Source organism: Urocampus carinirostris, chromosome 1 (assembly GCF_059441175.1).
Source record: "Urocampus carinirostris isolate Australia breed hairy pipefish chromosome 1, RoL_Ucar_1.0, whole genome shotgun sequence".
In the NCBI taxonomy this organism is placed as follows: Eukaryota; Metazoa; Chordata; class Actinopteri; order Syngnathiformes; family Syngnathidae; genus Urocampus; species Urocampus carinirostris.
The window spans coordinates 13,328,952-13,355,890 of record NC_142349.1 but is presented as its reverse complement, the minus strand read 5'-3'; the positions used below and the strand labels follow the sequence as shown (position 1 = coordinate 13,355,890).

General features: G+C 38.4%; 1 long non-coding RNA gene across 1 annotated transcript in view; it reads left to right on the top strand.

The window, feature by feature from the left end:
• LOC148373612 (uncharacterized) overlaps positions 1–26,939 on the top strand; it is a 45,846-nt gene that overhangs the window by 7,002 nt on the left and 11,905 nt on the right. Inside the window, exon 2 of the long non-coding RNA XR_015852773.1 lies at positions 20,217–20,321. This is a non-coding gene — a long non-coding RNA (uncharacterized LOC148373612). The remainder of the gene's footprint in view (positions 1–20,216; positions 20,322–26,939) is intronic.

The window sequence follows — 26,939 nt, the reverse complement described above, 5'->3', positions numbered from 1 at the left end:
GAAGCACAACAGTACTCTCCTGTGCTCAAAAGAAGGTGCACAATAAAAAAATGTATCTTAAAGCAATTTCCGGACATTTATCGACATCCGAAAAAAATGTGTGTGTATACCGTTGTTCGTAACTTGAACGTTCCCATAAGAAGGTGAGCGTCTGTATCGCCCACCCCTACTCAATATCCATTTGACTTTGACACCCCTGATTTTAACAATTCCCACTACTCCAAAGGCCTTAGATTGGTCCACTACATCAGAATTGCGAACTAATATTAATGAGATAAGGGCTGGGTATTTCCTGAACCAACAAACAGTCTTAGCACCGTGAAAAACTAAGGCTACTGTGACAGTAATTCAATGGATCACCCAGACCTAAAAAAGACAGTTCTCGTAGTCATAATTTTACTAGATAGACACAGAAATGTTCCATAAGAAAATGAAAATTATTTGCTCCCATGCTAGTCATGCTCTTGAGCTTACCACGCTTGAGCAGCAGCGAGAACATGGACTCTGACACATACAAAGCCAGCAGCGGTATGGAGCAGACAAATCCTAATCAATCACAATTCAAAGTTGACGGCTTGGAATGCCTCAGTATCCGTCGGTTCCATCCAAAGGCTGGTATTATTGCTCTTTGGGTGCTCACATTTAAATATATTGTAGGGAGCCATAACCTGAAAAGACTCTCCAAAGAACAATGATGCTGATTAGTGCGTCCGTCTCCTATTTGGAGGCTGACGTGAAATAAACGAGCTCTCATTCAAATTCTCTGCCTAGTGCGCGTTAGTGTCTGACTTCATTGTCACTCCCTTGAATGCACTATTTCTGGGCAAGAAAGTGATCGGTCAGCGTTAGCACTTAATGAGCTCCCTGCGGGCTTCTGTGCAACACTTTAATACACTTAGGCCACTCTGGTGCATCCATTTCAAAACAAGCTTTTGTAGAAAAATCTTCACCAAGTCGTTTGAGTGACCTTCATTGAGATTAGCCTGGGTGCTCACGTGGTACGAGAAAAAAAAACATTTGAAATAAGTTAAATCATGTTTATTTGTATTACCCTTAACCACAAATGCCTCAAAGGGCTACACAGAGCATCCCTTGATCTGGAACCTAGATGAGGGCAAGGGACAACTCAAAAACAACAGCATGAGGAAATGAAAAAACCTTGAGATGGTAATCACCCTCCTTGGACGACCAGGCTGCAATGGATGTTGAAAGGGCATCAACTGACAATACACAGACATCATAAACATTGCATATAGGAAGGAATAATGCCCAGTTGACAACTCCCTGTCCAAAAATCTTGACTGGTGCAGCAGGTTCTAGAGGATGGCATACATAAGGGTCCAAGTGATAAAACAATGGCTCAAAATGCATGCAAAGTGCAACAGCCAGGCTTCTTCCTCAAGGACGAGAGTGTGAGGTCAACATCACTCATAAGCAATAGAGTATAAGTGTGTCTTTAGCCAAGAGAAATACTTCCACTGATCGTGGCAGATCGTATCTCAGAGGGCAGATAATTCCACAGAATTTGGGCCCGAATGGAGAAAGCTCTCAAACCCGCCGATTTCTTCTTTGCTCTTGGAATCACTGTTAGACCAAGATTTTCAGACCAAAGACTCAGAGCAAGAACATAGGGGCAATTCAATCAGAGATATATGAGGGGGCATGTCCATACAACATTTCTATTTTACCAAAAAATGAATTAAGTTTTAACTTTCGAGTTTTTCCTCGGTTAGAGTTTTATGAATATCAATCACACAACCAAGCATGCGCATCTAAAATGACCCCCTGATTCCAGTATTTCATTTAATGGTTTGAAAGACAGCTTATATGTGAGTATATACGGTAGGGAGAATATCAGCAAGGAGAAATTATGCATTTTTGTGTTCTGTGCTTGAGTTCTAGTATGTAGGTAGATACTGTATGAACAGGGTTGGGTTGGGTTACTTTAACTTGATTACTTTCAATTACTCCAATACCAAATATGCTAATAAAAGACAAAATAAACTAAATATGAATACAATTATGACTCACAACACGTGGTAAGCTTTCTCTCCTGGCTTTGATCTCTTTGATCTCCGGCAAAACTAACATAAAATGCGACAGAAACAAAATGAAAATAAATCCAAACAGCTTTCCAACATCATTTTTGCCGTTCCATGTATTCCGTTACTCCCCAAGCCTGCACAAAATTTAGTAATTTTATTCATATTTACTTTCTTTTGTCTTTTATTAACATATTTGGTATTAGAGTAATCCAAAAGTAATTGAAAGTAATCAAGTTAAAGTAACCCTACCCAACCCTGTGTATGAATACACCTAACCTTCTCAGATGTTGTTCACAGCGTCGTGTTGCTGGCAGATGAAGGGTTGCACATATCATTGTGAGTAAAAGAAGAACTGTTAAAGAACAGAAGACATTGTAATTGTTTAAAAAGTAAAAATTTTATTAATAACGCATTACAGTACTGATTACTAAGAAAAAGAATTGTGTTCCAGGAACGTGTTCTTTTGTAACACATTACCTCCAACAGTTGAAGATATTCCCTTCCTAAAGTAATAAGCATAAAAAACAAGCCTTTTGATATGTCATTTTTGGTTACATGGACCCAATTTAGCTACTGAATGACAAACAAATTATAAATCATGATGTTGCATTATGTTCTGGCGTGTTTTTGTAAAAGTGGATAGCCATGATTAAAATAATACCTAAACCATGCAAATATATTAATAATAATTATAATAATAATAATAACACTAATATGTGTACTGCAGTGGTGGGCCGTCAGGGCCTGCAAGGCCTTCTCTCCTGGCCTAAAAAAATGTCTGAAACATGTGATAAGTTAACAAGTTATTTACATTTTGTTCGTGAATAATTATTAAATGATTCCAAATTGTGTTTCAGCGTCCTTTCATTGCTTTTTCCCTGGTTGCACTGCTTCCAGGCGTGTGCTTTCATATTCAAGCATTTAACTGATCACATTTCAGCCATTACTTATTGAAAGGGTCAGAAATCTACCCAGAAGCCTTCACCATCAATTCTGCTGGCCCTGAGTGGTTAACCCATCACAGTTCAAATTGGCCAAAAGGAAACACCAGAGGTTTAACAAACTATGATTGGACAGGGGGCGGTAACAAAACTTTCACATAAAAAAGGGGTCAGTAAAAAGATCCCTATGTCCACTTCTTCTGTTGAATAGACAAGTTCAACCCTAAATTGAATAAAAACTTATGCCAGAAATAAAACTACTTTCCCTTGGATGTTGGTGGTGACTGCCTCAGCCAGCTTCCTCCGCTTGGGGGAAAAGGTTATTATTATCTCCTTGGTTTTGTCAACATTCAGCTCGAGAGAGGAGCTTTTGCAACATTTTACAAACTCCCGTAGAGGCTAATTGTGATGGTGTGCTTGACCTGACAGCTGAGATAGGAGGACTGTGTCATCAGCAAATTTAACCATGTGGCAATGTGGTTGGAAGGACCTGCAGTCATCCGTGAAGAGAAGATATAAGAATAAACATCCGCAACATTACTGAAAAAAACAAAAACATTCAGATGCTGAAGCTTTCTATTTCATTATTTGTAAGTTCTTACTGTATTTCCGCTTGGGATATGAATTTTTTTTTCATATTGAAGGTTTTCTTATGTCAATTTAAGTCGGATCCCTTTACACTTCCCGTGGTGTGGCCATTTCTCTCCAAGCCAACAAATGTTTCTACCTGGTCTTGAACTGGGGACCTTTCTGTCAGAGCCAGAACAGACCGTAGACCCAAACGTGTAACGTTTCACTCCAAGCTTTACTGCGGAAGCGGAAAAATCAGGCGCTGGAAAAAAACGCCAGCGATTCGTTGATCACTGTGCAGGAGAAGCAGGAAGCCTACAAGATCGGACCGTGGTTGGAGGGTGTAAATGAGTCGAGCAGCCGGGACGGGAGATCGGAGCGTGGTCGGTTGGTAGAAACAGGTCGGACAGCCGGGATGGGTGATCGGAGCACGGTCGGTATACAGAAGTAAGTCTGGCAGCCGGGACGGGAGATCGGAGCATGGTCGGAGGAAGGAATAGTTTCAGGTAGCCAGAGACGATCGGGATGCCAGGGGCAGACGAGTAGGATACAGGATAGGACGGGAGAGACGGGAGCCAGAGTCAAAAAGTGCTTGCCTTGCATGTGTGGATGTTCGCTGACGGACTGACCAGGAGTGAATAAGTGTACTGAAGTTAAATAGGAGGGGAACCAATCAGGAAACGAGCAGCAGCTGTAGCCAAACGGGCGGGCACAGGTGAGGGTAATGGGCAACTCATGACACATTCTCGCGTGTGAGGCGAATGTGCTAACCACTGTACTATATGAATAAAATGCGCAAGAAAAATGACATTACATTTGATTATGAGAAATGACATTGATAGTCAAAATAAAAATGTAATCATAATAATGTCTATTGTAGTCTATTGTAAAGGGATTTCAAAACACATAATGTGTCCTTTAAACTTCATTTTTAAAGTGAAGGAGTCGAGACGAATCACTGACTAGTGGATTTTTCAAATATTCCCAAACGAGATAGTATGTAATATGTCATACTTGTTGGATGAGTAGATAGCTGCCAAGTATTTTATAGGGGGTCAGTGAAGAAGGGGTAACCAACATACATTGTTGTCGTGCAATTCAGTTTTCATTGTGTTATAGCATGGAATGTTTTACGCCTCGCATAAAATGGGAATGCATGGGAGTATAACCAAATATTTTTCATAATTTTCATTTGCAAAATGTGACTCCCACTGCTCTCTTTTGTAAACTTTTCCAGTTGTCATTGAGGAAAGGCATCCTGCATCATCCCAACTTGCGAGTCCATGGGAGCTCTAGATAGGAAAAGCAAGCTACTGTTCCTTCATGTCCTAATTATTAGCATATAAAGACACCCAACAGCATAGTACCACACACTCTTTGTTTGAGTTCGGAACACCACCGTGCTTGAGCCTGATACAGTTTGAACGCGTTTTATTTTCTGCATTGTCAATCCTACAGTCATTATCAATGAAAAACACATGTTGTCGTCCTGCCTCTCACTGTCCCGGTGGCACACTGACCAAAACATGCTAATCCAACGGCGCCTTTGAATGGATCCTAAACAATTGCTTGGCATTTGCAACACTCGCATGAGATTTTCGTCTACCATGCTAGGAAGACATCAATTTCCAATCCTGAATTGTTTAATCAGATGGTGACTGGCAACAAAAGCCACACGAAAATACAACTGTTTTGCGACTGCCAATATTCTTCATGAGATCGTCATCTCTCCTTCACAATTTATTTGTTTCTCGCTTTCCATTTGCACGTTCGGGCAACGGGTCCGGAATCAAACCAATTACTGTAAATTCTGTATTAAAAAGCACACCTGATTAAAATCCGCATTCGCAAATTTAAAAATGCCAATGTTGCCTCCCTAAAATAAAAGCCACAGGTTTGAAGGTGGAATGTGTCGTCTGAGGTGTCCTTTAAAGTTGAAAATGTTTTTTTTTCCTCTATTAAATAAGTGTTGTTATTGCCCAACTGAGTTCAAAAAGCCTTTGTATAAAATAATCCACTCCGCCCACCTGTTATTATATTTTACCAACGCTGTTCCGGGATTCAAAACACATTGGTAAGAGGAAAGGGGGAAGAGGAAAGAGAATGATAGTTGGAGAAAATGCTAAGGTAGGAAAAGGTATGTTTCAAATACAGTCCAAACGCCAACCCAAACCCCAAAAAGTTATGAAAAAAGATGACTTTTTCGAGTGTGTCAAAATAAGCACATGCTCATGAATGATCTGCCTCGGGCTGCTATCATGACTTTAAGCCAGGAGAGGGCGGAAGAGAGTAACACATTTTCAAATTCTGGACCGCACTTTTAAGTAATAATAATAATAATAACAATAACAATAACAATAATAATAATAATCATAATCATAATAATAATCATAATAATAATCATAATAATAATCATAATAATAATAATAATAATAATAATAATAATAATAATAATAATAATAATTATAATCCATATGTATGTGTTAATAATACCCAACTGAGTTCAAATCGCCTTCATACTTTTTCCAACGTGCTTATGTGCTTTCATCTCACATTTTGGGTAACCATCCAGAGCAAACTCATTAGGTAAGAGGAATGGGGGACATGGGGGTAAGGGAATTGGGGGGAGTGATGCCGCGTCACCCTCTCTTTCCCCTAATTTGCGGAGGTCCCGTGTTTTTTGATCATGTGACCATTCAAGAGGGCAATCTTAAAACCAAGCACATACAATATTTACTACCGCATGAAAAAAAATGAGTATGGGGTTTGCGTCTTCCATATACTTGTCATTGTTCATCGTGGATTAAAGGAAACTCCAGTGACCTTACATTGACGCCAATGATACGGAGAGAAAAGATTATCGTTTTAGGTAGATACATTCCAATGCTGTTCAATTCAGATGTATAAATTGAGGACTTTATTTGTGTGTGCTAAAGTCGATATGTCGTGAGTACATTGTAGTGATTAAAGTACCTACTGTCAAACCTCCCATTTCCTGTTATGTATTATATGAATGATATTGGCAAAAACAGAGATAGTTTCTCTTGGAAAAAACATTTCTACACGTCAAAGTTTTGTTTTGCATGCTTATTTGTATGCCTGCCATTTTCTTAAGTATTTACACACAAAGATATTATAGTTGAGAATTTATTTTATAGTAAAACAATGTTCTGAGCCAGCTGTGAGGCGCCAGCCTAAAATGTAGGAGAAAGGTAGTTGCTAGTAGTCCGGAATTTAAAGTATTACACAAGAAAATCAAGTAGTCCGACCCACCAATCATTGTCTGCATTGAATGATGCGCCTCTTATATGGACCAAGGACCCCCGAGAGGTATGCCGACTCTGACTACCCGCCACTGTTTCTGGATGTCAAGGTCGCCGGGCAGCTGCCGAGACAACTCAATGGATCAGACAGACCCGAAGGAAGTGTGTACGGCAAGGCATGACCGCGGGATTAAACAGGGACAAAACATTCAATTCCCTTTTTATGGACGATGACGAGGCCAAAAGAGTCATCCGAGGTCTTGGTTTCTCGATGACCTATTCGAGAGCCCTCTAGGTCGTGATGCCGCTCAATGGGTCGCCCTTCAGAGCTAGCCAGATGTCCCGGTCTACCCTCAAGTGGGCATGAGTCTGCTTTGACATTGAAAGTCGCCTCGAGATGTTGGGCCTGGCATGCGAATGATGTTCATGCTGGTCATCTGTTGAACCACAGAAAGGAGGTCACATTCAGGCATCGTTACTTGTGTTTTAGGAACTTTAAGTATGAGCAAACACATACTTAAGTGTAACAAGTGCAGTGTTTTAGATAACTCATAATTGTGTGGAACAGTTTCTTATACTTTATTAGATTTTTTACATTGAAAACTTCTTAAGGTACACCACAGAAAAGGACGTTTCTCAGCAGTAGTTTAATTTTTAATGTTTAATTTTATAGACAGTTATTAAGGTAAACATAAGAGAAGTATGAAATGTTTTTTGTAAAATTAAAATATACAGAGAGTTCCAAAATTATTGGGCACATTTTGACATTAAATATTTTGGAATCTATTAAGGATAGAAAAAAAAATCGGGTAAATTCAGAAAGTTTGTAATCTCACTTTTGATATGGAATGCTTAAATATGTTTCATGTGAACATAATTTGTCACACCCCACATATCAAGCCAAATTCTTACCAAACGCTTCCCACCATTGCATTGTCAATGGTTGCAACATCAATTCTCATTTGTGCCTTCAGCTAATCCCTTACTCATGAAATAGAGGGCACATAGACCAGTCCTTTCACAAGTCCACAAAAAAGGAATTGCATGGTGTGATATCTCAAGAATAACGGATAGTGAAAAATTATGATGGCCCGACATTGGCCTCTCCTGATGGCTCGACATTGGCCAAAATGTCCTTATGAAGGCTTAGGGTAATTAGGGACATGTGTAATGATTGGACACACTTGTCCTAATTCCAAACCCAGTCGGTACCCTCTGTTGGAAATGGGGGCACCAGACCCCAACACAAACTGTCCAATCCAGCTGTCCGTTAGTGTTGGGTTCAGAAACTGTCTAACCCTGAGGCTCCAGTGTGGTGCCACCCCATCCTGTTGCACAATTTTTGTCACCAGACTCTGTCTTACTCAATTTAACCATTCACCAGTCTTCTAGCATGTTGACGTACATCTCACCATTGGTTGTTGCTCTTTCAAAGAAGAAAGGTCTGTAGACACAATTATTCGATGTACCACATACAATAACATCCTTGGGGAATCTAGCTGATGCTAAGGAAGGCGTCATGTGTAGTCATATTCTTAAGACACGCCAAACATTTTTGGAGGACACTGACGTTCCTTACTGGCTCTCCTGATAGATCTTTGGGGGCTCCGCTGAAAAGAAGTTCAAGCTTGTTCAATCACATTATCCGAAGTTGCGGGGCGTCTTGTTCTCTTATCTGGGCATATGCACCCAGAATTTAGCACGCATCTGTTAAGTAACTCATTTGTTGTTTGTTTGCATCTGTGCTGCTGCTAAGTTAATTGTTTGTTCTGTTTTTACTATCAAACACCTGCAACGAAGGCGACCGATGTTGCCAGGGCTGTTCATTCATACCTTTCCTGTAAGCCAAGGCCTTTGTTGACACACTTTTTTTCATTGTGTCAAAGTGACGTTTCTCTATTGATGTTCTATTAGACATTACAATGAAATCTCTGAAGAAATGTGACAGGTGTACTCACTTTTGTGACATACATAGTATTTGACAATAGCTACTAGCATTATCCAGCCTTAACTATGATATAATATCTGTTTAGCGCTTTTGAATATTTCGATTAGATAACATTAATATATATGTTGATTTTTAAGACCTAATTCCAAAATATAATCTTTTCTTCTGAACTATTGCGCTTGTTTTTTTCAAACGCTAAGAGAAGCATTTTTCACATCTCATACCAGCCTCTCCAGCAGCCTTTTAACAAACCTTAGATCAAAGGCATGCATCTAAAACCTAATCAAATCATTTTTCAGTCCCATGCCAGCGCCGCCTAGCCCAGTTTGAGGTCCTGTCTGAGAACTAGCAACAGTAAATAGATGGGTGGGGAGTTAGATTTGCATATAAAAAGGAGGAGTGATAAAAGAGTACTTAACCTGGACTTTCTCACCAGCCCACGCTCAGGCACCTTCACAATGACAGAAGGTTGCTTTTTATCAAAGGGGGATTCCATTATAAGATAATTGTATTTATGCACCGTAGAGAATAAAAGGCGTAACAAATAATGCGGTCGGCGGTAACTTGGATGCAAACTAGAGACGTTCAATTTGTCGGCTCGCATTTGTACCAATGCCACGCTCTCCCTGAGATGGACGCTTTGAACCCGTTGCAAACCTATGAGGTATAATTCATGTCCCGTCAATTACTGAGCAGCAGATGTGAATAAGCAGCGGTGGTGAGGGAGGGAGGCTTGGTGTTTTCACAACAAACCATAATTCTTCAAACAGTTTCTGTTCCTATCTGCCTCGTGATAACAGGCAACCATCAACCATGCAGTCAGATCTGGTACCCACTGCAAAAGCTTCTATCCTTGTTCTAGAAGATTTGTTTGTCCCTCATCAGAAGCAAGGTGAAGTAGTTCATGACATCAACTTGGCAGCTCATTTTTCCTGTCTGTCGCTGAAAAGAGCCAGGGCTAACTAAGGTTTGAGACCAGTTACACATCTGTCACAGAAAACTTTTGTCTTGACAAACTGAAGAGAATCATTTTTTATTGGTGGTCTGCATTTTGTATAGCGCTTTTCAAGTCAATGAAGACCTCCCAAGGCGCTTTACAATGTGCTTCACACTTACCCATTCACACAAACACACTCACACACCAATAGCAGCCATCTCTTGGTCCCAAGGCGAGCGCTCCTGAGCTAATGCCGCCCCCTGCACAACAAAACACGGTGTGCCTCTAAGTCCAACCTTAGGCCCCTGTTTTATTTGCATAATCAATGTTTAATTTTGCTGTTGACATGAGTAAATTTGCGTTTGTGATACAATATTATACACATTTTTGTGTTGCTTTAAAGGAAGAATGGGCAAATTAAAATCAAACAATCAGCCATTTTATATTTTTCCGGCCATGCCTCTATACAAATTTTCTCTAACTGATGCGACCCCCAACTCAAAAAGTTGTCCCACCTCAGCTTCAGAGGGACAGAATATATCATTTGAGCACTAAATGTTGTTGTACGGTATAGTGCAACCGAAAACGAGTACTAAATTGCACAAGAAAGAATATAAACTATGGACACTCAAAGAGATTAAAACACACCATTTTACTTCTCATTGTTTGCCTCGTCTTTTTGAGGTCTTTGAGTACCTGTAGCAGCAAGATGGCGAACAATTATGTCAGCTGCCTTTAAATGAGGCTCATATTTTGAAAAATAAATGCTAATTTCTCAACTGTTTAATTTAACTGTGTTTTATATGATTGTTCATGTATTTTTGCTTATCTTAAAGCAATGATTTTTTTTACCACTAAGAAGTGCTAAATGATACACAATGGGCCTTTAAAGAAAACACTATTTTAGTTTAGAAATGTTTGTTTATTGTTTTTATTCCAAACAAAATTACACGTATTCGAAGTGTTGGTTTTCTATTGAAAAACAGTTTTTACAACACATTAGCTGAATGAGTTAATGGGTCTACTCTTCACCTAAAATTGTTTATTTTTCGATGAATCTACCTTTTGAGCATATCTTTTTGAATGTATAATATATTTTATGTACAATCTTTTGACACAGTTTCATAATTACTTTGAATACTGTTACGTCATTTTAATATGGATCTATGGATGAAAATGTCCATCCATTCATCCATTATCCGCATCGCTTATCCTCAGTAGGGTCGCGGGGGTGCTGGAGCCCATCTCGGCTATCTTCTGGCAGAGGGCAGGGGACACCCTGAACTGGTTGCCAGCCAGTCGCAGAGCATACAGGGACAGACAATTTGCTCGCTAATTCACACCTAGGAACAATTTGACCCGGCCAATTAACCTGACATGCACGTTTTTGAAATGTGGGAGGACACCGGAGTGCCCGGAGGAAATCCATGCAAGCACGGGGAGAACATGCAAACTCCACACAGGAGGTTTGATCTCATGACCCCAGAACTATGCCGCACACACACTAACCACCGCGCCGCCTCGCGGCCCTGGATGAAGATGTATTTTGAAATTTCTCAGACCATCACGATATCTTGCACATACCTCAGGGATATATGCAGTTTTTTTTTTTTTTAGTTTTCCACTGTATGTCATTTGTGGACTAATTTGCATATCCCCTGGTAAGAATGTCTCAGATAATAAATCCCAAATGACAGATAATGTTTTTTAAATCTCAGGTTTACAGACTCATCTGCTACCAATTTGTTTCATAACAACATTAAAAAACGAAACCAAGGATTCTATGTCCAAACATTTTCACAGGAATTGAAACAAATGTACATTTTATAATTGGTTTTGTCATGTATGGCCTGAAGATGTTTTTTTATTTATTCTTGGAATTGTCTATTCCAACAAATTATAGGAAGATGTTCATAATTGTATGTATGCCTTCGGAACAAAAGTTTTCCCTTTGCTTTGAAAATATTACACATAACTCGGCTTCATCAACTATCCACTTGTGAACAAACAATGTTTTTTGTAAGATTTTGGCTATGCGGGACATGGTGGTTGAAAACTGTTTTGCTATCTGAAAAATTAATTAAACATAAAGCAAGACACTTAAAGACTGACGGTTGCAACACTAAATATTTGAATCAATGTAATGTTATAATGTACTTTTATAATTGGGTATTTGCTCTCCTTGTCACTGATTTTCAGCCCCAGGAGGTGTGTTTGTTAAGTTCCGAATACATTTTAATGGGGACATGTTTCAAGCTTGTTTTCTTACTCTGACCTTCTTCTCATAACAAACTTGCAAGAGGGATGATATGTTTGGTAAAAAAAACTCGACACCGTTTTGTGCTTGAAAACATTTCACGTAGCTCAAGTCACCTTCTATTTCACCTCAGTCAATTGTGACTAAACTAGCAGATTATTTTTTTTTTCTTCCAGGCCAGGATTTGACACACCTTTAAACTATTAACTCCCTTACAAGATTGAGTGAGTCTTGTGTCGTGACCAATGAAGACTGACATAAATGGCCAACTATTGGTGCTGACTGAAAAAAACATCTGAAGGAATCCGTCTCATAGATTGGGATCATCCAGATATGTGGCACCTCGGGACGGCGATACTGAGAATTTTGATATGGATCCAATTCAAGTCATAGTAGGGTAGTATCAATACCCATCTCTTTTGCCTGGAAATGTCATGATCATTTTAAACTTGAAGCCTTCCTCCTTTGAGTTTGCTTATGATTATGATCAAAACATTATAAAGATTTTAGAGCCTGAAAATGTCCTTTATTTTATTAGGTAAATACAAATGCAAACTTTATATGGGTAGTGTGTATTGTTTAGGTCTTTATAGTGGCAAAGAATGGTTATTTGTTAAAGTAAGGACATTTTGGTGTAGAGCAATCAATTTTGGGTCAGCATGCTGGTTTGCATATGGGGAAGGGTCTCTCTATCTCTCTTTTCTCTATCGATTCAATTGGTCAATACAATCATTTGTTCATAGAACTTATTGACTATACAAATTCACTACATAGATTTAAATTATGACTAAATATGCACAAACTGCCATATAAACATGCTCTTTTAAAACTACTCATAGGTTGAGAAATTTTATTAATATGACATAACATGAGCCTCACCTCAAACTTCAAAAAGGCTGTTCAAATAAATTGGAAAGATGATATTCTCCTTTGTGTTTTTTAGCAATCGTTTTCTGTTGCACTATACAGTACAGCGACATCTACTTGTCATATAATACACACTGTTCCTTTAACAGTATAAAAAAATAAACACAGTTCTATTAAAACTGTTTCAGAACAAAAGTTAGGAAAGTAAAACAAAAACCAAAATCGGCAATATAATTTAACATGGCGAACGAAGCTGGCATAGCCGCTAATGTGCGATTGCCACGTGAATGCCACGATTTTGGCGTCTGTGGTTTTTGAAAAGAAAAGAAAGCACAGAATCGACGTCGCCGTTGACTCGGGGGATTTCTTTCGAAAACCAGTCCAGGAAGGAGGCCGATTCGTCCTGCTTTCCGAGATAGGCCATTGTTGACGCTGGCAAACATGGCGGCACTGCTTTGTAAAGCGACCAAAGGCCGGGAAAACTAAGTCCGGCGAAATAACAACCTGAGAGTCAGAGGGCGATCGGGTGAGGCGATCAGCGGACGGTGCTGTAAGAGAAGCGTGGAATTTTCAAGATGCCGAGCAGGGATAAAGAACTTGGGGAAATTAAAAAGTCACCCGGCTTTCTAATGGACAGAATGGATATAGTCACTAAACAACAATCATGAGTTTAATGGCTGAAATCAAAGATCTAAAAAACGAAAACATGGAGAAAGACAGGAGGATTAATGCGCAAGAAGGACGCGTAGCAGAACTGGAACAGCCCACCAGGATCAATGACATTATTATCACCAGTCTGGACATCAAACCTTGGACCTATGCCAAGGATCAAATCTGGAAACCTTCACAAACTGGGCTGACAAAACATTTTCAACAATAGGCACCAAAACACTATTCATCTGTGGAAATTTGTACATCGATCTAATGAATCTGAACAAACATAAAAACATTGATGACTATATTAATATAATGTACAGTATGAGTTTGTACCCAACTATATTAAGGCCTAGTAGATTCACTTCACACAATGCAACACTCATTGACAATATATTTACAAATAATATGGAATTTACAAACGTCAGCGGATTACCGGTTTGTGATATTTCTCATCACCTACCAGTATTTACAGTGTATGATGAAAAGGTTACTAGACAAGAATCAACCAAGGATTATGTTTACAAACGAGTTGGAACTGAAGAGACTATTATATCACTCTATGACGACTTAGTTAAACAAAACTGGAATGCTATATATTGTACAGATAATGTGGATCGTACGTTTGACATATTTTTGGAAATAATTACCAACAAGTAAAACAAAAAACGCCCAATGAGACAAACTAATATTAAGAATAAATCTGTAAACCATCCATGGATAACTAAAGGTGTATATAATGCTTGTAAGAAAAAAAACACCTTATATAGAAAATGTATTAAACTAAGAACTGAGGAAGCCGAATCCCGATATAAAACGTATAAAAACAAATTGACAGGAATATTAAGAGCGAGCAAGAAATTATATTATACCAATTTATTACATTATAACAAAAGTAATATTAAAGGTATTTGGGATGTATTAAATAGTATAATGAAAGGAAAGAATGTAAGTAATGCATATCCAAACTATTTTATTGATAAGAACAGTGAAAATTATCATTCAAATCAAGTTGTGGAGAATTTCCATAGTTATTTTGTAAATGTTGGACCAGAGCTCGCTGCAAATATCCTAGAGTGCAGTTTTAGAGAGACTTTACAATAATAGACTAGAACCATTTGCAGATAAACATAAAGTGATTAATGAAAGTCGATAAGGTTTTAGAGCAAACAGATCAGCAACAATGGCTATTATTGATGCAATAGAAGAAATCACCCATACTATAGACAAAAAGAGATACGCAATCAGGGTATTTATTGACTTAAAAAAAGCTTTTGATATCATTAATCATAATATACTATTAAAAAAACTGGAAATATATGGCATCAGGGAAGTGGCTTTGCAATGGATTCAAAGTTATTTGACGGGGAGGAAGCAATATGCAAAAATGGGAGAGTTGTCATCTGAATGACATCTGTTGTTGAGTACCACAGGGTTCGATCCTGGGACCAAAGTTATTTAATTTATATATTAACAATATTTTTAATGTTTCAAAACTATTGAAAATAGTAATATTTGCAGACAGCACTAACATTTTCTATTCAAATGATAACTATATTGATTTGGTAACCTGTATTGATCGTGAACTAATTAACCTAAAAGTATGGATTTATATAAATAAATTATCTTTAAATTTAAATAAAACTAAAGTAATGTTCTTTGGTAATCGCAAGGCAAATCAAGATTTAGAAGTAGAAATGGACAGTGTTGCAATAGACATTGTATCAGAAATTGAGTTTTTAGGGGTCATAATAGACAATAAATTAGGTAGGAAAACACACATTAGACACATACAAACTAAGGAATCTAAAAGCATTTCAATAATTAATAAAGCCAAATTTCTTTTAAATTATAATGCATTGTATTTATTATATAGTTCCCTAGTTCTGCCATATTTAACATATTGTGCAGAAGTCAGGGGCAATAATTACAAAAGTTCACTACAGCCCCTTTTTATCTTTCAAAAACGTGCAATAAGAACCATACACAGGGTAGGGTATCGGGATCATACTAATATTTTATTCATGCAGTCCAAATTATTAAAATTGGATGATTTGATAACATTTTTTACTTCACAACTGTTATTTAAGGTCAACAAAAACATAGTGCCAGAAAACATACAAAAATTATTCACTCGGAAAGAGGGAAATTATAACTTGAGGGGCTGTAGTGAATTCAAAATTACAAAGGTGAGAACAACCAGGAAAAGTATGTGTGTGTCTGTGTGTGGAGTCAAACTTTGGAATAATTTACAAGATGAGATCAATCAATGTCCAACTATCCATGTGTTTAAATTTAAATACAAAAATTACTGGCGAAATACAGGGATGAAGAAAATGGGATATGATGGAGATTGGAAATACTGCGTTTAAAACTATGGTTAACTTGTTGTTATTGTTGCTATTATTATATCAGAACTGTTATTATAAATATTATGTTTATTTTTATTGTTGTCATGATCATTAGTGCCGCAGTGACATTTGGTAACTAGGCGCATTATGACATTGAGGGATGGATATTACGAAGACTAGTGTATAAAATATGTGATTATTGTAATTATTATTATTATTGATATCTGACCTTTGTAATAAGTATATCCATGAGATTTTGTTATATTAGACACAAGATCAAAGGAGGATTTGTAAAATGTATCCAATAGGGAAGATAAAGGGGTAGGGAAAATAAGCATCTGCATCTGACTACCCCTTTTCGAACATTTCATGTGACATTATTTTGTTGTTGACTCATTCATTGTTTTTGTCCTGTTTTTGTTTTGATGTTCGAAATAAAGTTTTCATTCATTCATTCAACATAGATACTGTATAACAAAGAATAGAAGAATAGAATATAATTTACTTTTATTGTCATTCTTTGTAACAATGCACACAGAACGAAATGTCAATACACCTGACCCGTACAGTTAAACTGTAGCAGAAGGCAACAAGACTACCAGTATATCTTCCATTCCACAATATTTTGAAAATAAAGTCTCCAGTGCAAGTAAAGCATAATCCAATTGATCCAATTTGAAAGATATAATGTACGTATAATCTTACAATTCACTAACAACATTAGTACTGGCTAGATACAAATGGCAAGACAGTATTGATTCCAGAACGATGGAAATGATCCAATCCAAGTACACGCTTGGTATTGATAATAATCGATTTTTGGATTGATCTTCCCACACTTAACGGCTTCATATGTAGCTGACCTTCCTAAACGTATGAATATGCAAGTAACTGAATGTGTTCGCTGTAAAATGTCTTTGAGTGTATAGTAAAATGCCATTATTTAAACTTAGGCCAATCTCTTAGCACTACTTTGTAAACACGAGGGTCATAGGGACACCATTCCCTGCGGTGTGTCTTGGGCAAATACAGCCCGGTGGCACCCGTCCCTCTCCAGGCCAACATGTGTTTCCACCTGGTCTCGAACTAGGGACCTTTCACGTGTTGGGTGAATGTGCTAGCCACTGCACTGCTTATTTACTGCCAGTCTTTTATCTGACTTTCTCTTTGAAGTATTTGTCACATGTTTTCCTCACTGCCATGTCTAATCTTGTTGTAAACAATGTTTCACTACGATTTTATCAATGATCCAAGCAATTCAATTCAACACAGAAATCTAATGCACTGGTATCAATATTATTATACTTGGTGCACACATATCTGTTTGCATACTTTGTGGTCAAAAGGCCAAGGTAAAAAAATATTAATCTTGAAAATGATAGAAATATGAGATACATGACAACAAATCGAAGGCATGCACAATTCGGTAGAAAAACAATATTAAAGCGGCTGACATAACACATGTAATCCGACAGCAGTGACACATCTCCGCCTTGAAGTTGTTTGCTTTTTATCTTAAATTAAGATATGGCTAACCGAGAAAAAAAATGACTGAATCTGTGACACGCGACATGTAGATAAGTCCTCACTTGACTTCCTCTTGCACAGCCGGAGGGCGTGTACAAAAGGTAGCTGCTATGGTACGTGCCGGAGTCTATTAGAAGACTATGTCGAGCAGGCACACCGAGATTAGTAGCAGCTGACTGATTCATAATGAAATTGTTGTGCCATCTTACCTTTGCTGTCACTGCCGTCCCAAAAAATTTAGTAATTTTGGCGCAGTTGGGATGTAAATGCATCTCTTTAGTTGACATCATTTGTTGCGCAGGATTATTTTAATCTTATTTTCACCAAACCCCACTAAAAATATCGAAGTCCGCCTGCAAGAATGGAACTACAATACACGGTGGGAGCCAAAATCATTCCATTCCTGTACCGCTGCATCTTAACTGGCCCAATGGGTGCACAGCACCTGGGGGCCAAAACCCGCCAAGGACCGCCAAAATGGAATGTGGCCCTGTGTCGCGCAGCCTCGAAAGGTCAACCGTCATACCCTGCAGGGACTTGAAACCGTTTGGCCCCGACCGCATGGGTCAGAGGACGGCAGACATAAATCACACACTGCTGATCAACTGGAGGAAAATGGGGCAAAATAAGAAACCTTTGTCTAGGTTAGAACATGTGACAGTGACAAGAAGTGACATTCAGCAAATGCATACAAACTTACTTTTGAATTGGTGCATGCTTAATCGTGTTTAGTGAGGCTAAGCTTAGAGACAGATGTAAATGATTAAAGGAGCTGTACGGAATTTGGAACTTTGTTACCCTCTGCCACCATCTCCTGGCTTGCGTCATCATTGTCGCCTCAGTCACCTCGTTCATGATGCATGTGTAAGTGCGTGCATTTCTTAAATGTGATCAAATAAACTCTTCTTTTTAATCTTTCTTGGGATTTCACTTGGCTTTTGGACTCTAAGAGAAGTAGGCCTTTTCTTACTTTAACCGTTTTCATACTTCACTGACAAATATAAATAGAATAAAAACCTGTTGGGATGATTATGACGTCACTCTCCAACATTCCCCCAGCCCCCATTCCTCGAACCTAAGATGTTCCGTGCCAAACAGCTCAATAAAAGTAGAATAAAAGCATATAGACACAGTGGACAATAAAGAGTGAAATTATTCTATCTTCACCTTTTTAAGGACACCTCAAACGATGCACCCCATCTTTATGTAGAGTGGCACCTTGTCTTTTGTGGTATACAATGTCCACATTTTGTCAATTGTGCTGGGATAAAATGAAAACACTTACAAGGAAACCAAGCACGATGAGTTAACCTCAGCATAAACAGCTCAAACAGTTAACAAACTGCCGCTTGTGGCAGCAGTCACAAGGCCACACGCCGAAAAGGAAAACACAAACCTCTCTCTTTGTGTGTCAGTGTGTGTGAGACTGCTGTCTCCCTTCCAACCAATAAATCACAAAATATTGCGGAAATGTAAAATTATAATTTGACTATTTATAATTTAGCAATTAATAAAACAGCTAAAATCATGACTAATTAATGGCTCCAAACTTGACTATCAAAGCAGCCTGGTTTAACGTAAACACATTTTTCAGACGTGTACTACTCATAAATATCACTGATGATGGTTACTATCATTAGTATATTAATAGACATTGGTTTGAATTGTTTTTGATGAATGCTGGATTAAAAAATAAAGGTATGCTGTCTACCTGTGTTGCTTTGCCGTATGAGCCACGATTCTGCAAATGATTACAAGTAATTCAAGCTATAATATATGCGTTAAGTGGTAGCGTTATGGTAGTGTATTTTTAGGGCAATTTAATGAGCTTCAATTGAATTCATTCAGTTATTTTTCAAACTTCATATCCTCACTATGGTCATGGGGGTGCTAAGCCCAACCCAGCTGACAACAGGCAGTGGGCAAGTGACCTCCTAGACCAGGGGTCGGGAACCTATGGCTCGCTAGCCATATATGGCTCTTTCTATGAATATCTATGGCTCAGAGACAAATTTAATTGCATGCAAAATTTCTCCATCTTGTTCGAAACTTGAGTTGTTCATCCTATTCAGGTACACGCAAATCCAATCCAAAGCGAAGTGTCCGATGTTACTTCGCAGTATATATAGGGCACGTTTTTCACTACAATTTACAGTCAAGGTGTCACACAAAAAAGGGGGGAAAAAACTCGTTTTGGCTGTACAACGCTAAAGAATCCTTTATATAAAAGTTCACTATATAATCTGTGTTCAGTGTTCAGATACCTTATGATGAATCCACAGAACACACTGTAAATACGCCAAAACACCGGAAGAGAACTTAGTCTTTTGATTGGGTGAGTGGGAGGGATGGGTGGAGCCGTGCAAAAAGCGCAAGCACTCCCTCCCATCTCTCGCCCTACGCCATCTGCGCCAAAAGTGAGCTCATCAGGCTCCCTATTTGCAGAATGTTGTGACGTTTTTACACAATAACTGCTTGCATCTGGTTTTGAAACCAATATGTATGAAAAAAAAGGGTCAAAAGGAGTTTAACCGATCTTGAGTAATTGCAAGAAAGAGACAAGTTTAAAGTGGTATGTTTGTTGATTTTGGGACAGGGGCTCTGGCATTGTTCTCTTTTCATATTTTTTATCAAATCATCAAAAATAAATGTGCTAAAGACTAAGCTTTTGTCTGGGGTGCGGGTTTAGCAATTTTGTAAATTTGTCTCATAATATATGGTGTGGCTCTTTCCCAAAATAAAATTAATATTTTTTGCTTTTATGGCTCTTTGAGTCAAAAAGGTTCCCGACCCCTGTCCTAGACCAATTGCAAGCTAGTGTACTCAAACTTCTTGCATTTATTTCTGTATGTGGAGGGGAAACCAGAATGCTGGGGGAAAACCTACACAGGCACAGGGAGAGCATACAAATTCCACACAGGGAGGCACCTGGAATTGAACCCAGGACCTTTGAACTGAAAGGTAAATATGCTAACCAGCCAAGCAGCATGTTGCATGGTTTGTTGTAATACTTTTTTTTGTCCAATGATTACTTCTTGGTCTGTATTCGAACAAAACAATATTGCTAGATTTTGCTGGTTTGAATGACTGCACTGAAAAAAGTTTAATGTTGGAAAATAACTCAGCAACTACTTAACGCTAACAATACAATTAACTGAAGGAAATTGAGAAGACAAATAGCTTTTCCAAAATGTACAGTCCATTGTCTTTTTGTCAAACCTCGATGTAGTCAAGCACTCAATAGGGATTCTCCTTCATTTTTCAAAGTGTAGAAAAACTCTCAGTGTTGTCACCATGGCCCCAAAGAGAGTCTTTTGCTGACATTCAGCACCACTTTGTTTTCATTCCTTATGAAGTCATCGTCTCAGAGGTGATAAACGACTTCCAAAGCGGTAATTAAATGGGAAAGGCAACTCTTGCCATCTTCAACACTGATGTTTGTTACTTTTGTTCTTGTTAGCATCTGGTTGACCAGCAACTGTTGAAGTCAGAGATGAAAGCCATATTCACCTTGCTTACCATTCATCAACAAAATTATAAAAAGCACACTCATGCGAGTACATAAAAGCCCCATCCCGCTCTCCTCTTTCTTCCTGTTCCTCAAGCAGTCACATTTTCTGCCTTGTCCTCCGCGGTCACGGTTTGATGTCATAAACTGACAGTGAACGCATACCCATGGGAAATATCAGAGTCAGGAAGATGGCCGGTGATGTCGTGATTTATAACTTCATTACGGCATTTCTATCCCGGCAGGGTCCTTGCGAGCTGAGATATTGCCTCTTGAGGTATCTGAATAGTGCCATTTGGTAACTGCAAAGAAGTGGCCTTCAAAAGGATGTGAGGTTGTCTGCATAGTCATTGTAAATGACAGGTATTATTTCTTTTATTGTTTTTCTTTTTTAACCATCTTGTTTTTTTTAACACTGTTTAGCAATGTATGACTTTGAGTCTGCGGAATGTGCCATAGAACTTGCCATTTTATTGGAGACATGATCAGCATTCCAGCACATGGAGGTATGCATAGGCAGACGGGAAGTCTTGTGAAAACAGCTGCAACCGGGTATTGTAGGGTACAATGTTGGGAGCCTTCACTGGCCATGGTCGAGATAGTGATAAAGTTAGCGTTCATTAAGTGAAACTCATTTAGGAAAAATATTATGAAGTGCTTAGTAAGATGTCAAACATTTGGATTATAGTTGAATGAACCTTAAACGTTTAGACACTAGAGCTTTTTCTTTGAAAAATGATCACATTATGAATATAAGCCTGGTATCTGAGCACACCCCCAGTCCAGCGCAAGGTGAAACCTGTTGCTCAGCCTAGAGAGACATTGTTTTTGTCAACTGTGTCTTACTTTCGGGTGAGAATTGTTTTCAGCAAAAATAGCATTCATCATAAAAGGCATCAAAAGTTTATTATGATTTTGAATGCTTTTTAGTGTAAAATTGTATGTATTTAGCCTAATGGCTAATATGTGGAGAATTATTTAACACCTGACTATTTTGTTGTTGCATGCGGCCTCGAGTTTAACTTCATTACAATATTAATGATTTACAGCATGTTTCATTGCTCTGATAAACTTAAGGAAATACAATTGAAAAAAATACAATTTCACTTTTATTTTCAACAGTGGAAAAAAAAACACAAGAAAATGGAACGTGCATAACGTGCCCTTCATTTGTTATCTAGCTGTGTTTACCTTTCAGTGTTCGTGTAAAATTTGCCTACAACCCCAATCCAAGACATACCCAAAGTAAATTGAATGCTGTTCTTGAACCGTTTGGGGTCTATTTTGAGAGTTAACTGTTTAAATGCGAGGCAGGATCGAGTCGCGGACACAAGCAGGAATTTAAAAGTCTTTAATTGGAGATGGCAAATTAAACCCAAAGAGCTCCGATGGATGAAGGATCAAGTCAAAAACAAAAAATCACAGTGAAAAAAAAGGGTACTAGTAAAAAATAGTTTTACGAATTCTGTTTGGTTGGTTGGTTGGTTGGTTGGTTGGTTGGTTGGTTGGTTGGTTGGTTGGTTGGTTGGTTGGTTGGTTGGTTGGTTGGTTGGTTGATTGGTTGGTTGGTTGGTTGGGCAGTGTGCAGGGTTGGGTAGGGTTACTTTAACTGGATTACTTTCAATTACTTTTGGATTACTCCAATACCAAAGATGCTACTAGAAGACAAAAGAAACTAAATATGAATAAAATTACTAAATTTTGTGCAGGCTTGGGGAGTAACGGAATACATGGAACGGCAAAAATGATGTTGGCAAGCTGTTTGGATTTATTCTAATTTTGTTTTTGTCGCATTTTATGTTAGTTTTGCCAGAGATCAAAGAGATCAAAGCCAGGAGAGAAGGCTTACCACGTGTTGTGAGTCATAATTTTATTCATATTTAGTTTACTTTGTCTTTTATTAGCACATTTGTTATTGGAGTAATCCAAAGTAATTGAAAGTAATCAAGTTAAAGTAACCCTACCTAACCCTGTTAGTGTGTTGGTCAGTTTACTTTGGTGAAGGAGGTACTACTGATCAAAGCAGACGCTCGCTGCCTTTTACTACTCAAGTTACTGAGAAACCGGTGTGCTCCATTAGCACTACAGCACCCTCTGCCTAGAGAAGACAGGTTGGACCATCAGGGTAACACACTTAAGTTTCGTCCCAACCTGAAATAATTACTTCAAGTGCTTCCTTGTATTAAGTAATTGGAGTTCAAACACACAGAAATAGAAGGTTTTTGTTCCAAACATTGTATTTTACAGATTTTTATAAGGGTATGTTTAGGCATTTCCAAAAGTGGCCCATTGAAGACCAGTTTACAGCTATAAAACCTCTGAATCTGAGTATTTTACTTCGGGCAATTTTTTTGACATTTTGAAAGTGTTGTAAATGTTTGATTTCTTTCTCCGGAAGTCAATCAATGGTTGTTTTCTCTTGCGCGTAATAATAGTGTGTAAAAATAAATCAGGAGAGCCGTCTTATTTGAATACATAATCTGCATATTGGGTTTTTTTTCAGAATGTTATTAGCTAAAAATGGTGTCAATCATTTGAATCGGTTACAACTGGCTAAAATTATTTTAAAGTTTTCGGCTCTCTTGTTTCACATTGATCGTGATGTTTCTATGAAGAGTACATTTAGGATGGTGAGTCCATACTTGTCAACCTCCACGCCTCCATGTCCGTACAAAATACAAAATAATCATAGACCATATATTTTCATCTCATCTCATTAGCCGTACCGCTTATCCTCAGTAGGGTCGCGGGGGCTGGAGCCCATCCCAGCAATCATCGGGCAGTGGGCAGGGGACACCCTGAACTGGTTGCCAGCTAATCGCAGGGCACACAGGGAGAGACAACTCATTCGCTCATTCACACCTAGGGACAATTTGGACCGGCCAATTCACCTGAAATGCATGTCTTTGGAATGTGGGAGGAAACCGGAGTGCCCGGAGGAAACCCACGCACGCACGGGGAGAACATACAAACTCCGCACAGAAAGTCTGGAGCTGGATTTGAACCCACGACAGGTTCCCATGACATGAACTGTGCCGCACAAGCGCTAACCACTGCGCCGCCGTGCTGCCCCATATATTTTTTTATTTTTTTCTCTTCGGAATGATGCATGATGGGAAATCCCCGGGCGGCAGACGGACGCGCACAGTAGCATCAAACCGCTCGCTTCGTTTGCATCGAAGGAAACGATACCGAGATAGAGGCTTCCGCAGCGAACTCCTTTGACTTAATTGATTTGCCGTTCCGTGATAGTCGGTGTATACCGGATGGTACCCATCATTGACAAATTTGCGTTTTTCTGTACAGATTTCCTTGTACGCCGTACTCGTCTTAAAATGCATAATACACGTACTTTGTACGGCAAAACCGTACAGGTTGACAGGTATGTGAATCTCAATGATTTAAAGTTCCCAATGGGATGTGGCATGACCTATTTCAGTGGCTGGTGACATAGTGAAGACATGACTTTGCTTCTCAACAGGGTTTAATGGAATTCGCAATTTTGAAAGTGTTGTGTTTCCAAAATGACATCACAGCTTATCAGAAACAAGTCAGATGCATGAATTATAAGTCTTAATTGCTCAAATCCGTCGGCATTGGAATCCTTTTCAACACTACAGGCTGTGCCGAATTGAAAAAAAAAATCTCTTTGGGAAAATGTTTAAGTGTTACTTGATTTAGAAGCTTGTTTTTGGTTGACTAGAAGTATAAGTCACTAAATTCAAATCGTGGCAGTGTTATTACTTTTTGGACTTCTTCAAAACAGTCTGGCAATAATGGTGTTTTAGATGAGCACATTTTCATTAAAAAAGGTTCACTTTGTTGTTTCATTTCAGATTTGCTGTTACAAAATAACGATCCAAAATACAAGAGTCGCTGAGTTAGCACGTCTGGGGCTCCACTTTGTCAAGTCAAGGTCATGGGACAAAAGCTCGGTGACTAATATGCTAATAGCGTCGCGGTGAGCCCGCCATGTCTGACAGGTTGCATTTTTCGCAGCCATAAAACATTCATGCGGCGAATCAGCAGAGATCGATGTACACGGCCAACAACAAGCGAGCGGTCACCCAAGTGCTTGAGGAAGTGAGAGGAATTCATATTGCAATCAAACGGGGAAGAACATTTGCATCTCGCTGAACAAAACTAAAATAAGATGCCATACAAAAGGACGGCTTGTGATAATTTGCAATAATATTGTATATGTAACTTCTTAATTTTGGTGTTGAGCAATTTTTTTTACCATTCAAAAAATAACATACAAGTTGTAGGGCCTAAACTGACTGAATTTCAACTTGCCCACAATTTTATCTACACAGTGTGCTAATTTCAACAGTATGAATGGCATCAGAAGCATGCGTAGGTTATACCTTCTGCCGTTCGAGATCGGTTAGATTGCACCAAATCTCGTATCCTATAATGAATCAGAGGTACAACTAAATTGAAAAGTTCCTTTATCTTAACAGGCTTTGAATAAATTAACAGAGACAAACTGAGAAAGGATGTATTAACTAGTTGGGTCATCATGGCGATCGCAAATAAGCACAAAACTTCTTCCCTCCCTGCCCCATTGATGACGAAGAGACTTTAGCCTCCTTTTTTAGAAATAATAAAGCTTTAATGCGTTACATTGTCTATACTCATGTCTTTTCTTTTGTCACCACAATGCCAGTACACGGCATATGGTCTGCCGGCACACTGCTATATAGTGTCATACTGTGGATACAGGGACAAAACAAGGCCCCAAAAAAGTTCTCATCGAAGCCATGCCTGCCATCCAGTGGTGATTTATCATACCGAACTCGTTTGCAGAGGCTTGACACTCATATAAGAACTGCGCCAAAGCCTTTGGAATAGTTTAAAAAAAGGACAACATATTTTTACATGACAAAACATCCTTAGAAAAGGCAAATATATTTCATCCAGAAGATGGTAGATTATTTTGCCCATAAAAAATACCTATATTAAAAGAAAAGGTTAAAAATTAACACAACAATCCACCATCTGCTAGGTTAAATATACTCTTATTTTAAATATAAATTTCCGTATTTCACCCAAGCAACAAATTAACATTAGAGGGCTGCAAATTGATCTAAAAATCAAAATGATCAATATTAAGCAAGTACTTCGGATCTATAATATTGTCCCGGGAACGATACTTTGCTCCCACACGAATGTCTTCTCTATGCAGATAGCATAGCCCCTTCTTTCTCTCACCCAGCGCCCTAGGCCACTTTTTAAGTGTACGCCTGATTTGGTGACTGTCAGACCCACTTTTAGCACGCTTCTTATCTGACTTGCTCCTGCATCGTGCCTGCCAGCCAGAAGAGCGGGCCAAATATATGAGCCCACTAATACTAATAACCCTTACGTGACAGAGGCAAATACAAAGAATAGTGCGACGTGGACTTTTTTTAACTGCAGTAAAAGACATTGCCAGTTGTAATTCGTGCAGTAAAGTCAGCTGCAACTGTGGCAACACCACACATGTACATACACGTGTGAATAAAAATAACCCTGTCGAGAGCAATGAGCTACAACCAAAAATGTAGACATGTTATCTGTAAATCCATTGTCACTATGGAAACACAGAATATCAGAGACAATTGATACTTTTTTTTGACATACAGTACGTGACACTATTTTGAAAATATTGTGAAGTGGATGGTAGAGCAGTTGCCTTACATTGTGACATAGTCAGTGTTCATTTTACCTGTGAAAAGTGATGGGTCCCGAGGACTCGCATGCTCAAAAATCTATGGGTCCCAACAGAGATCTATGGGTCCCCAAAATTTGGTGTTATCGAGGTTGACATTGTAAATCGGCGACAAATATATAATATAAATAAATCTATACATTCATTTAGTTTTAATCATCATAGTTTATTGGTAATACAAATCAGTTATCACTTCAAGATTTTTCAGTTCACAACAATATTGCACATTATTCAAAATAATATTGCTGAAATAATTATATTAATCTATATTTTCATTCAGTTTTAATTATCACAGTTAATTGATAATACAAAGCAGTTATCACTTCAGATTTTTCAATTCACAAAAATATTGTATATT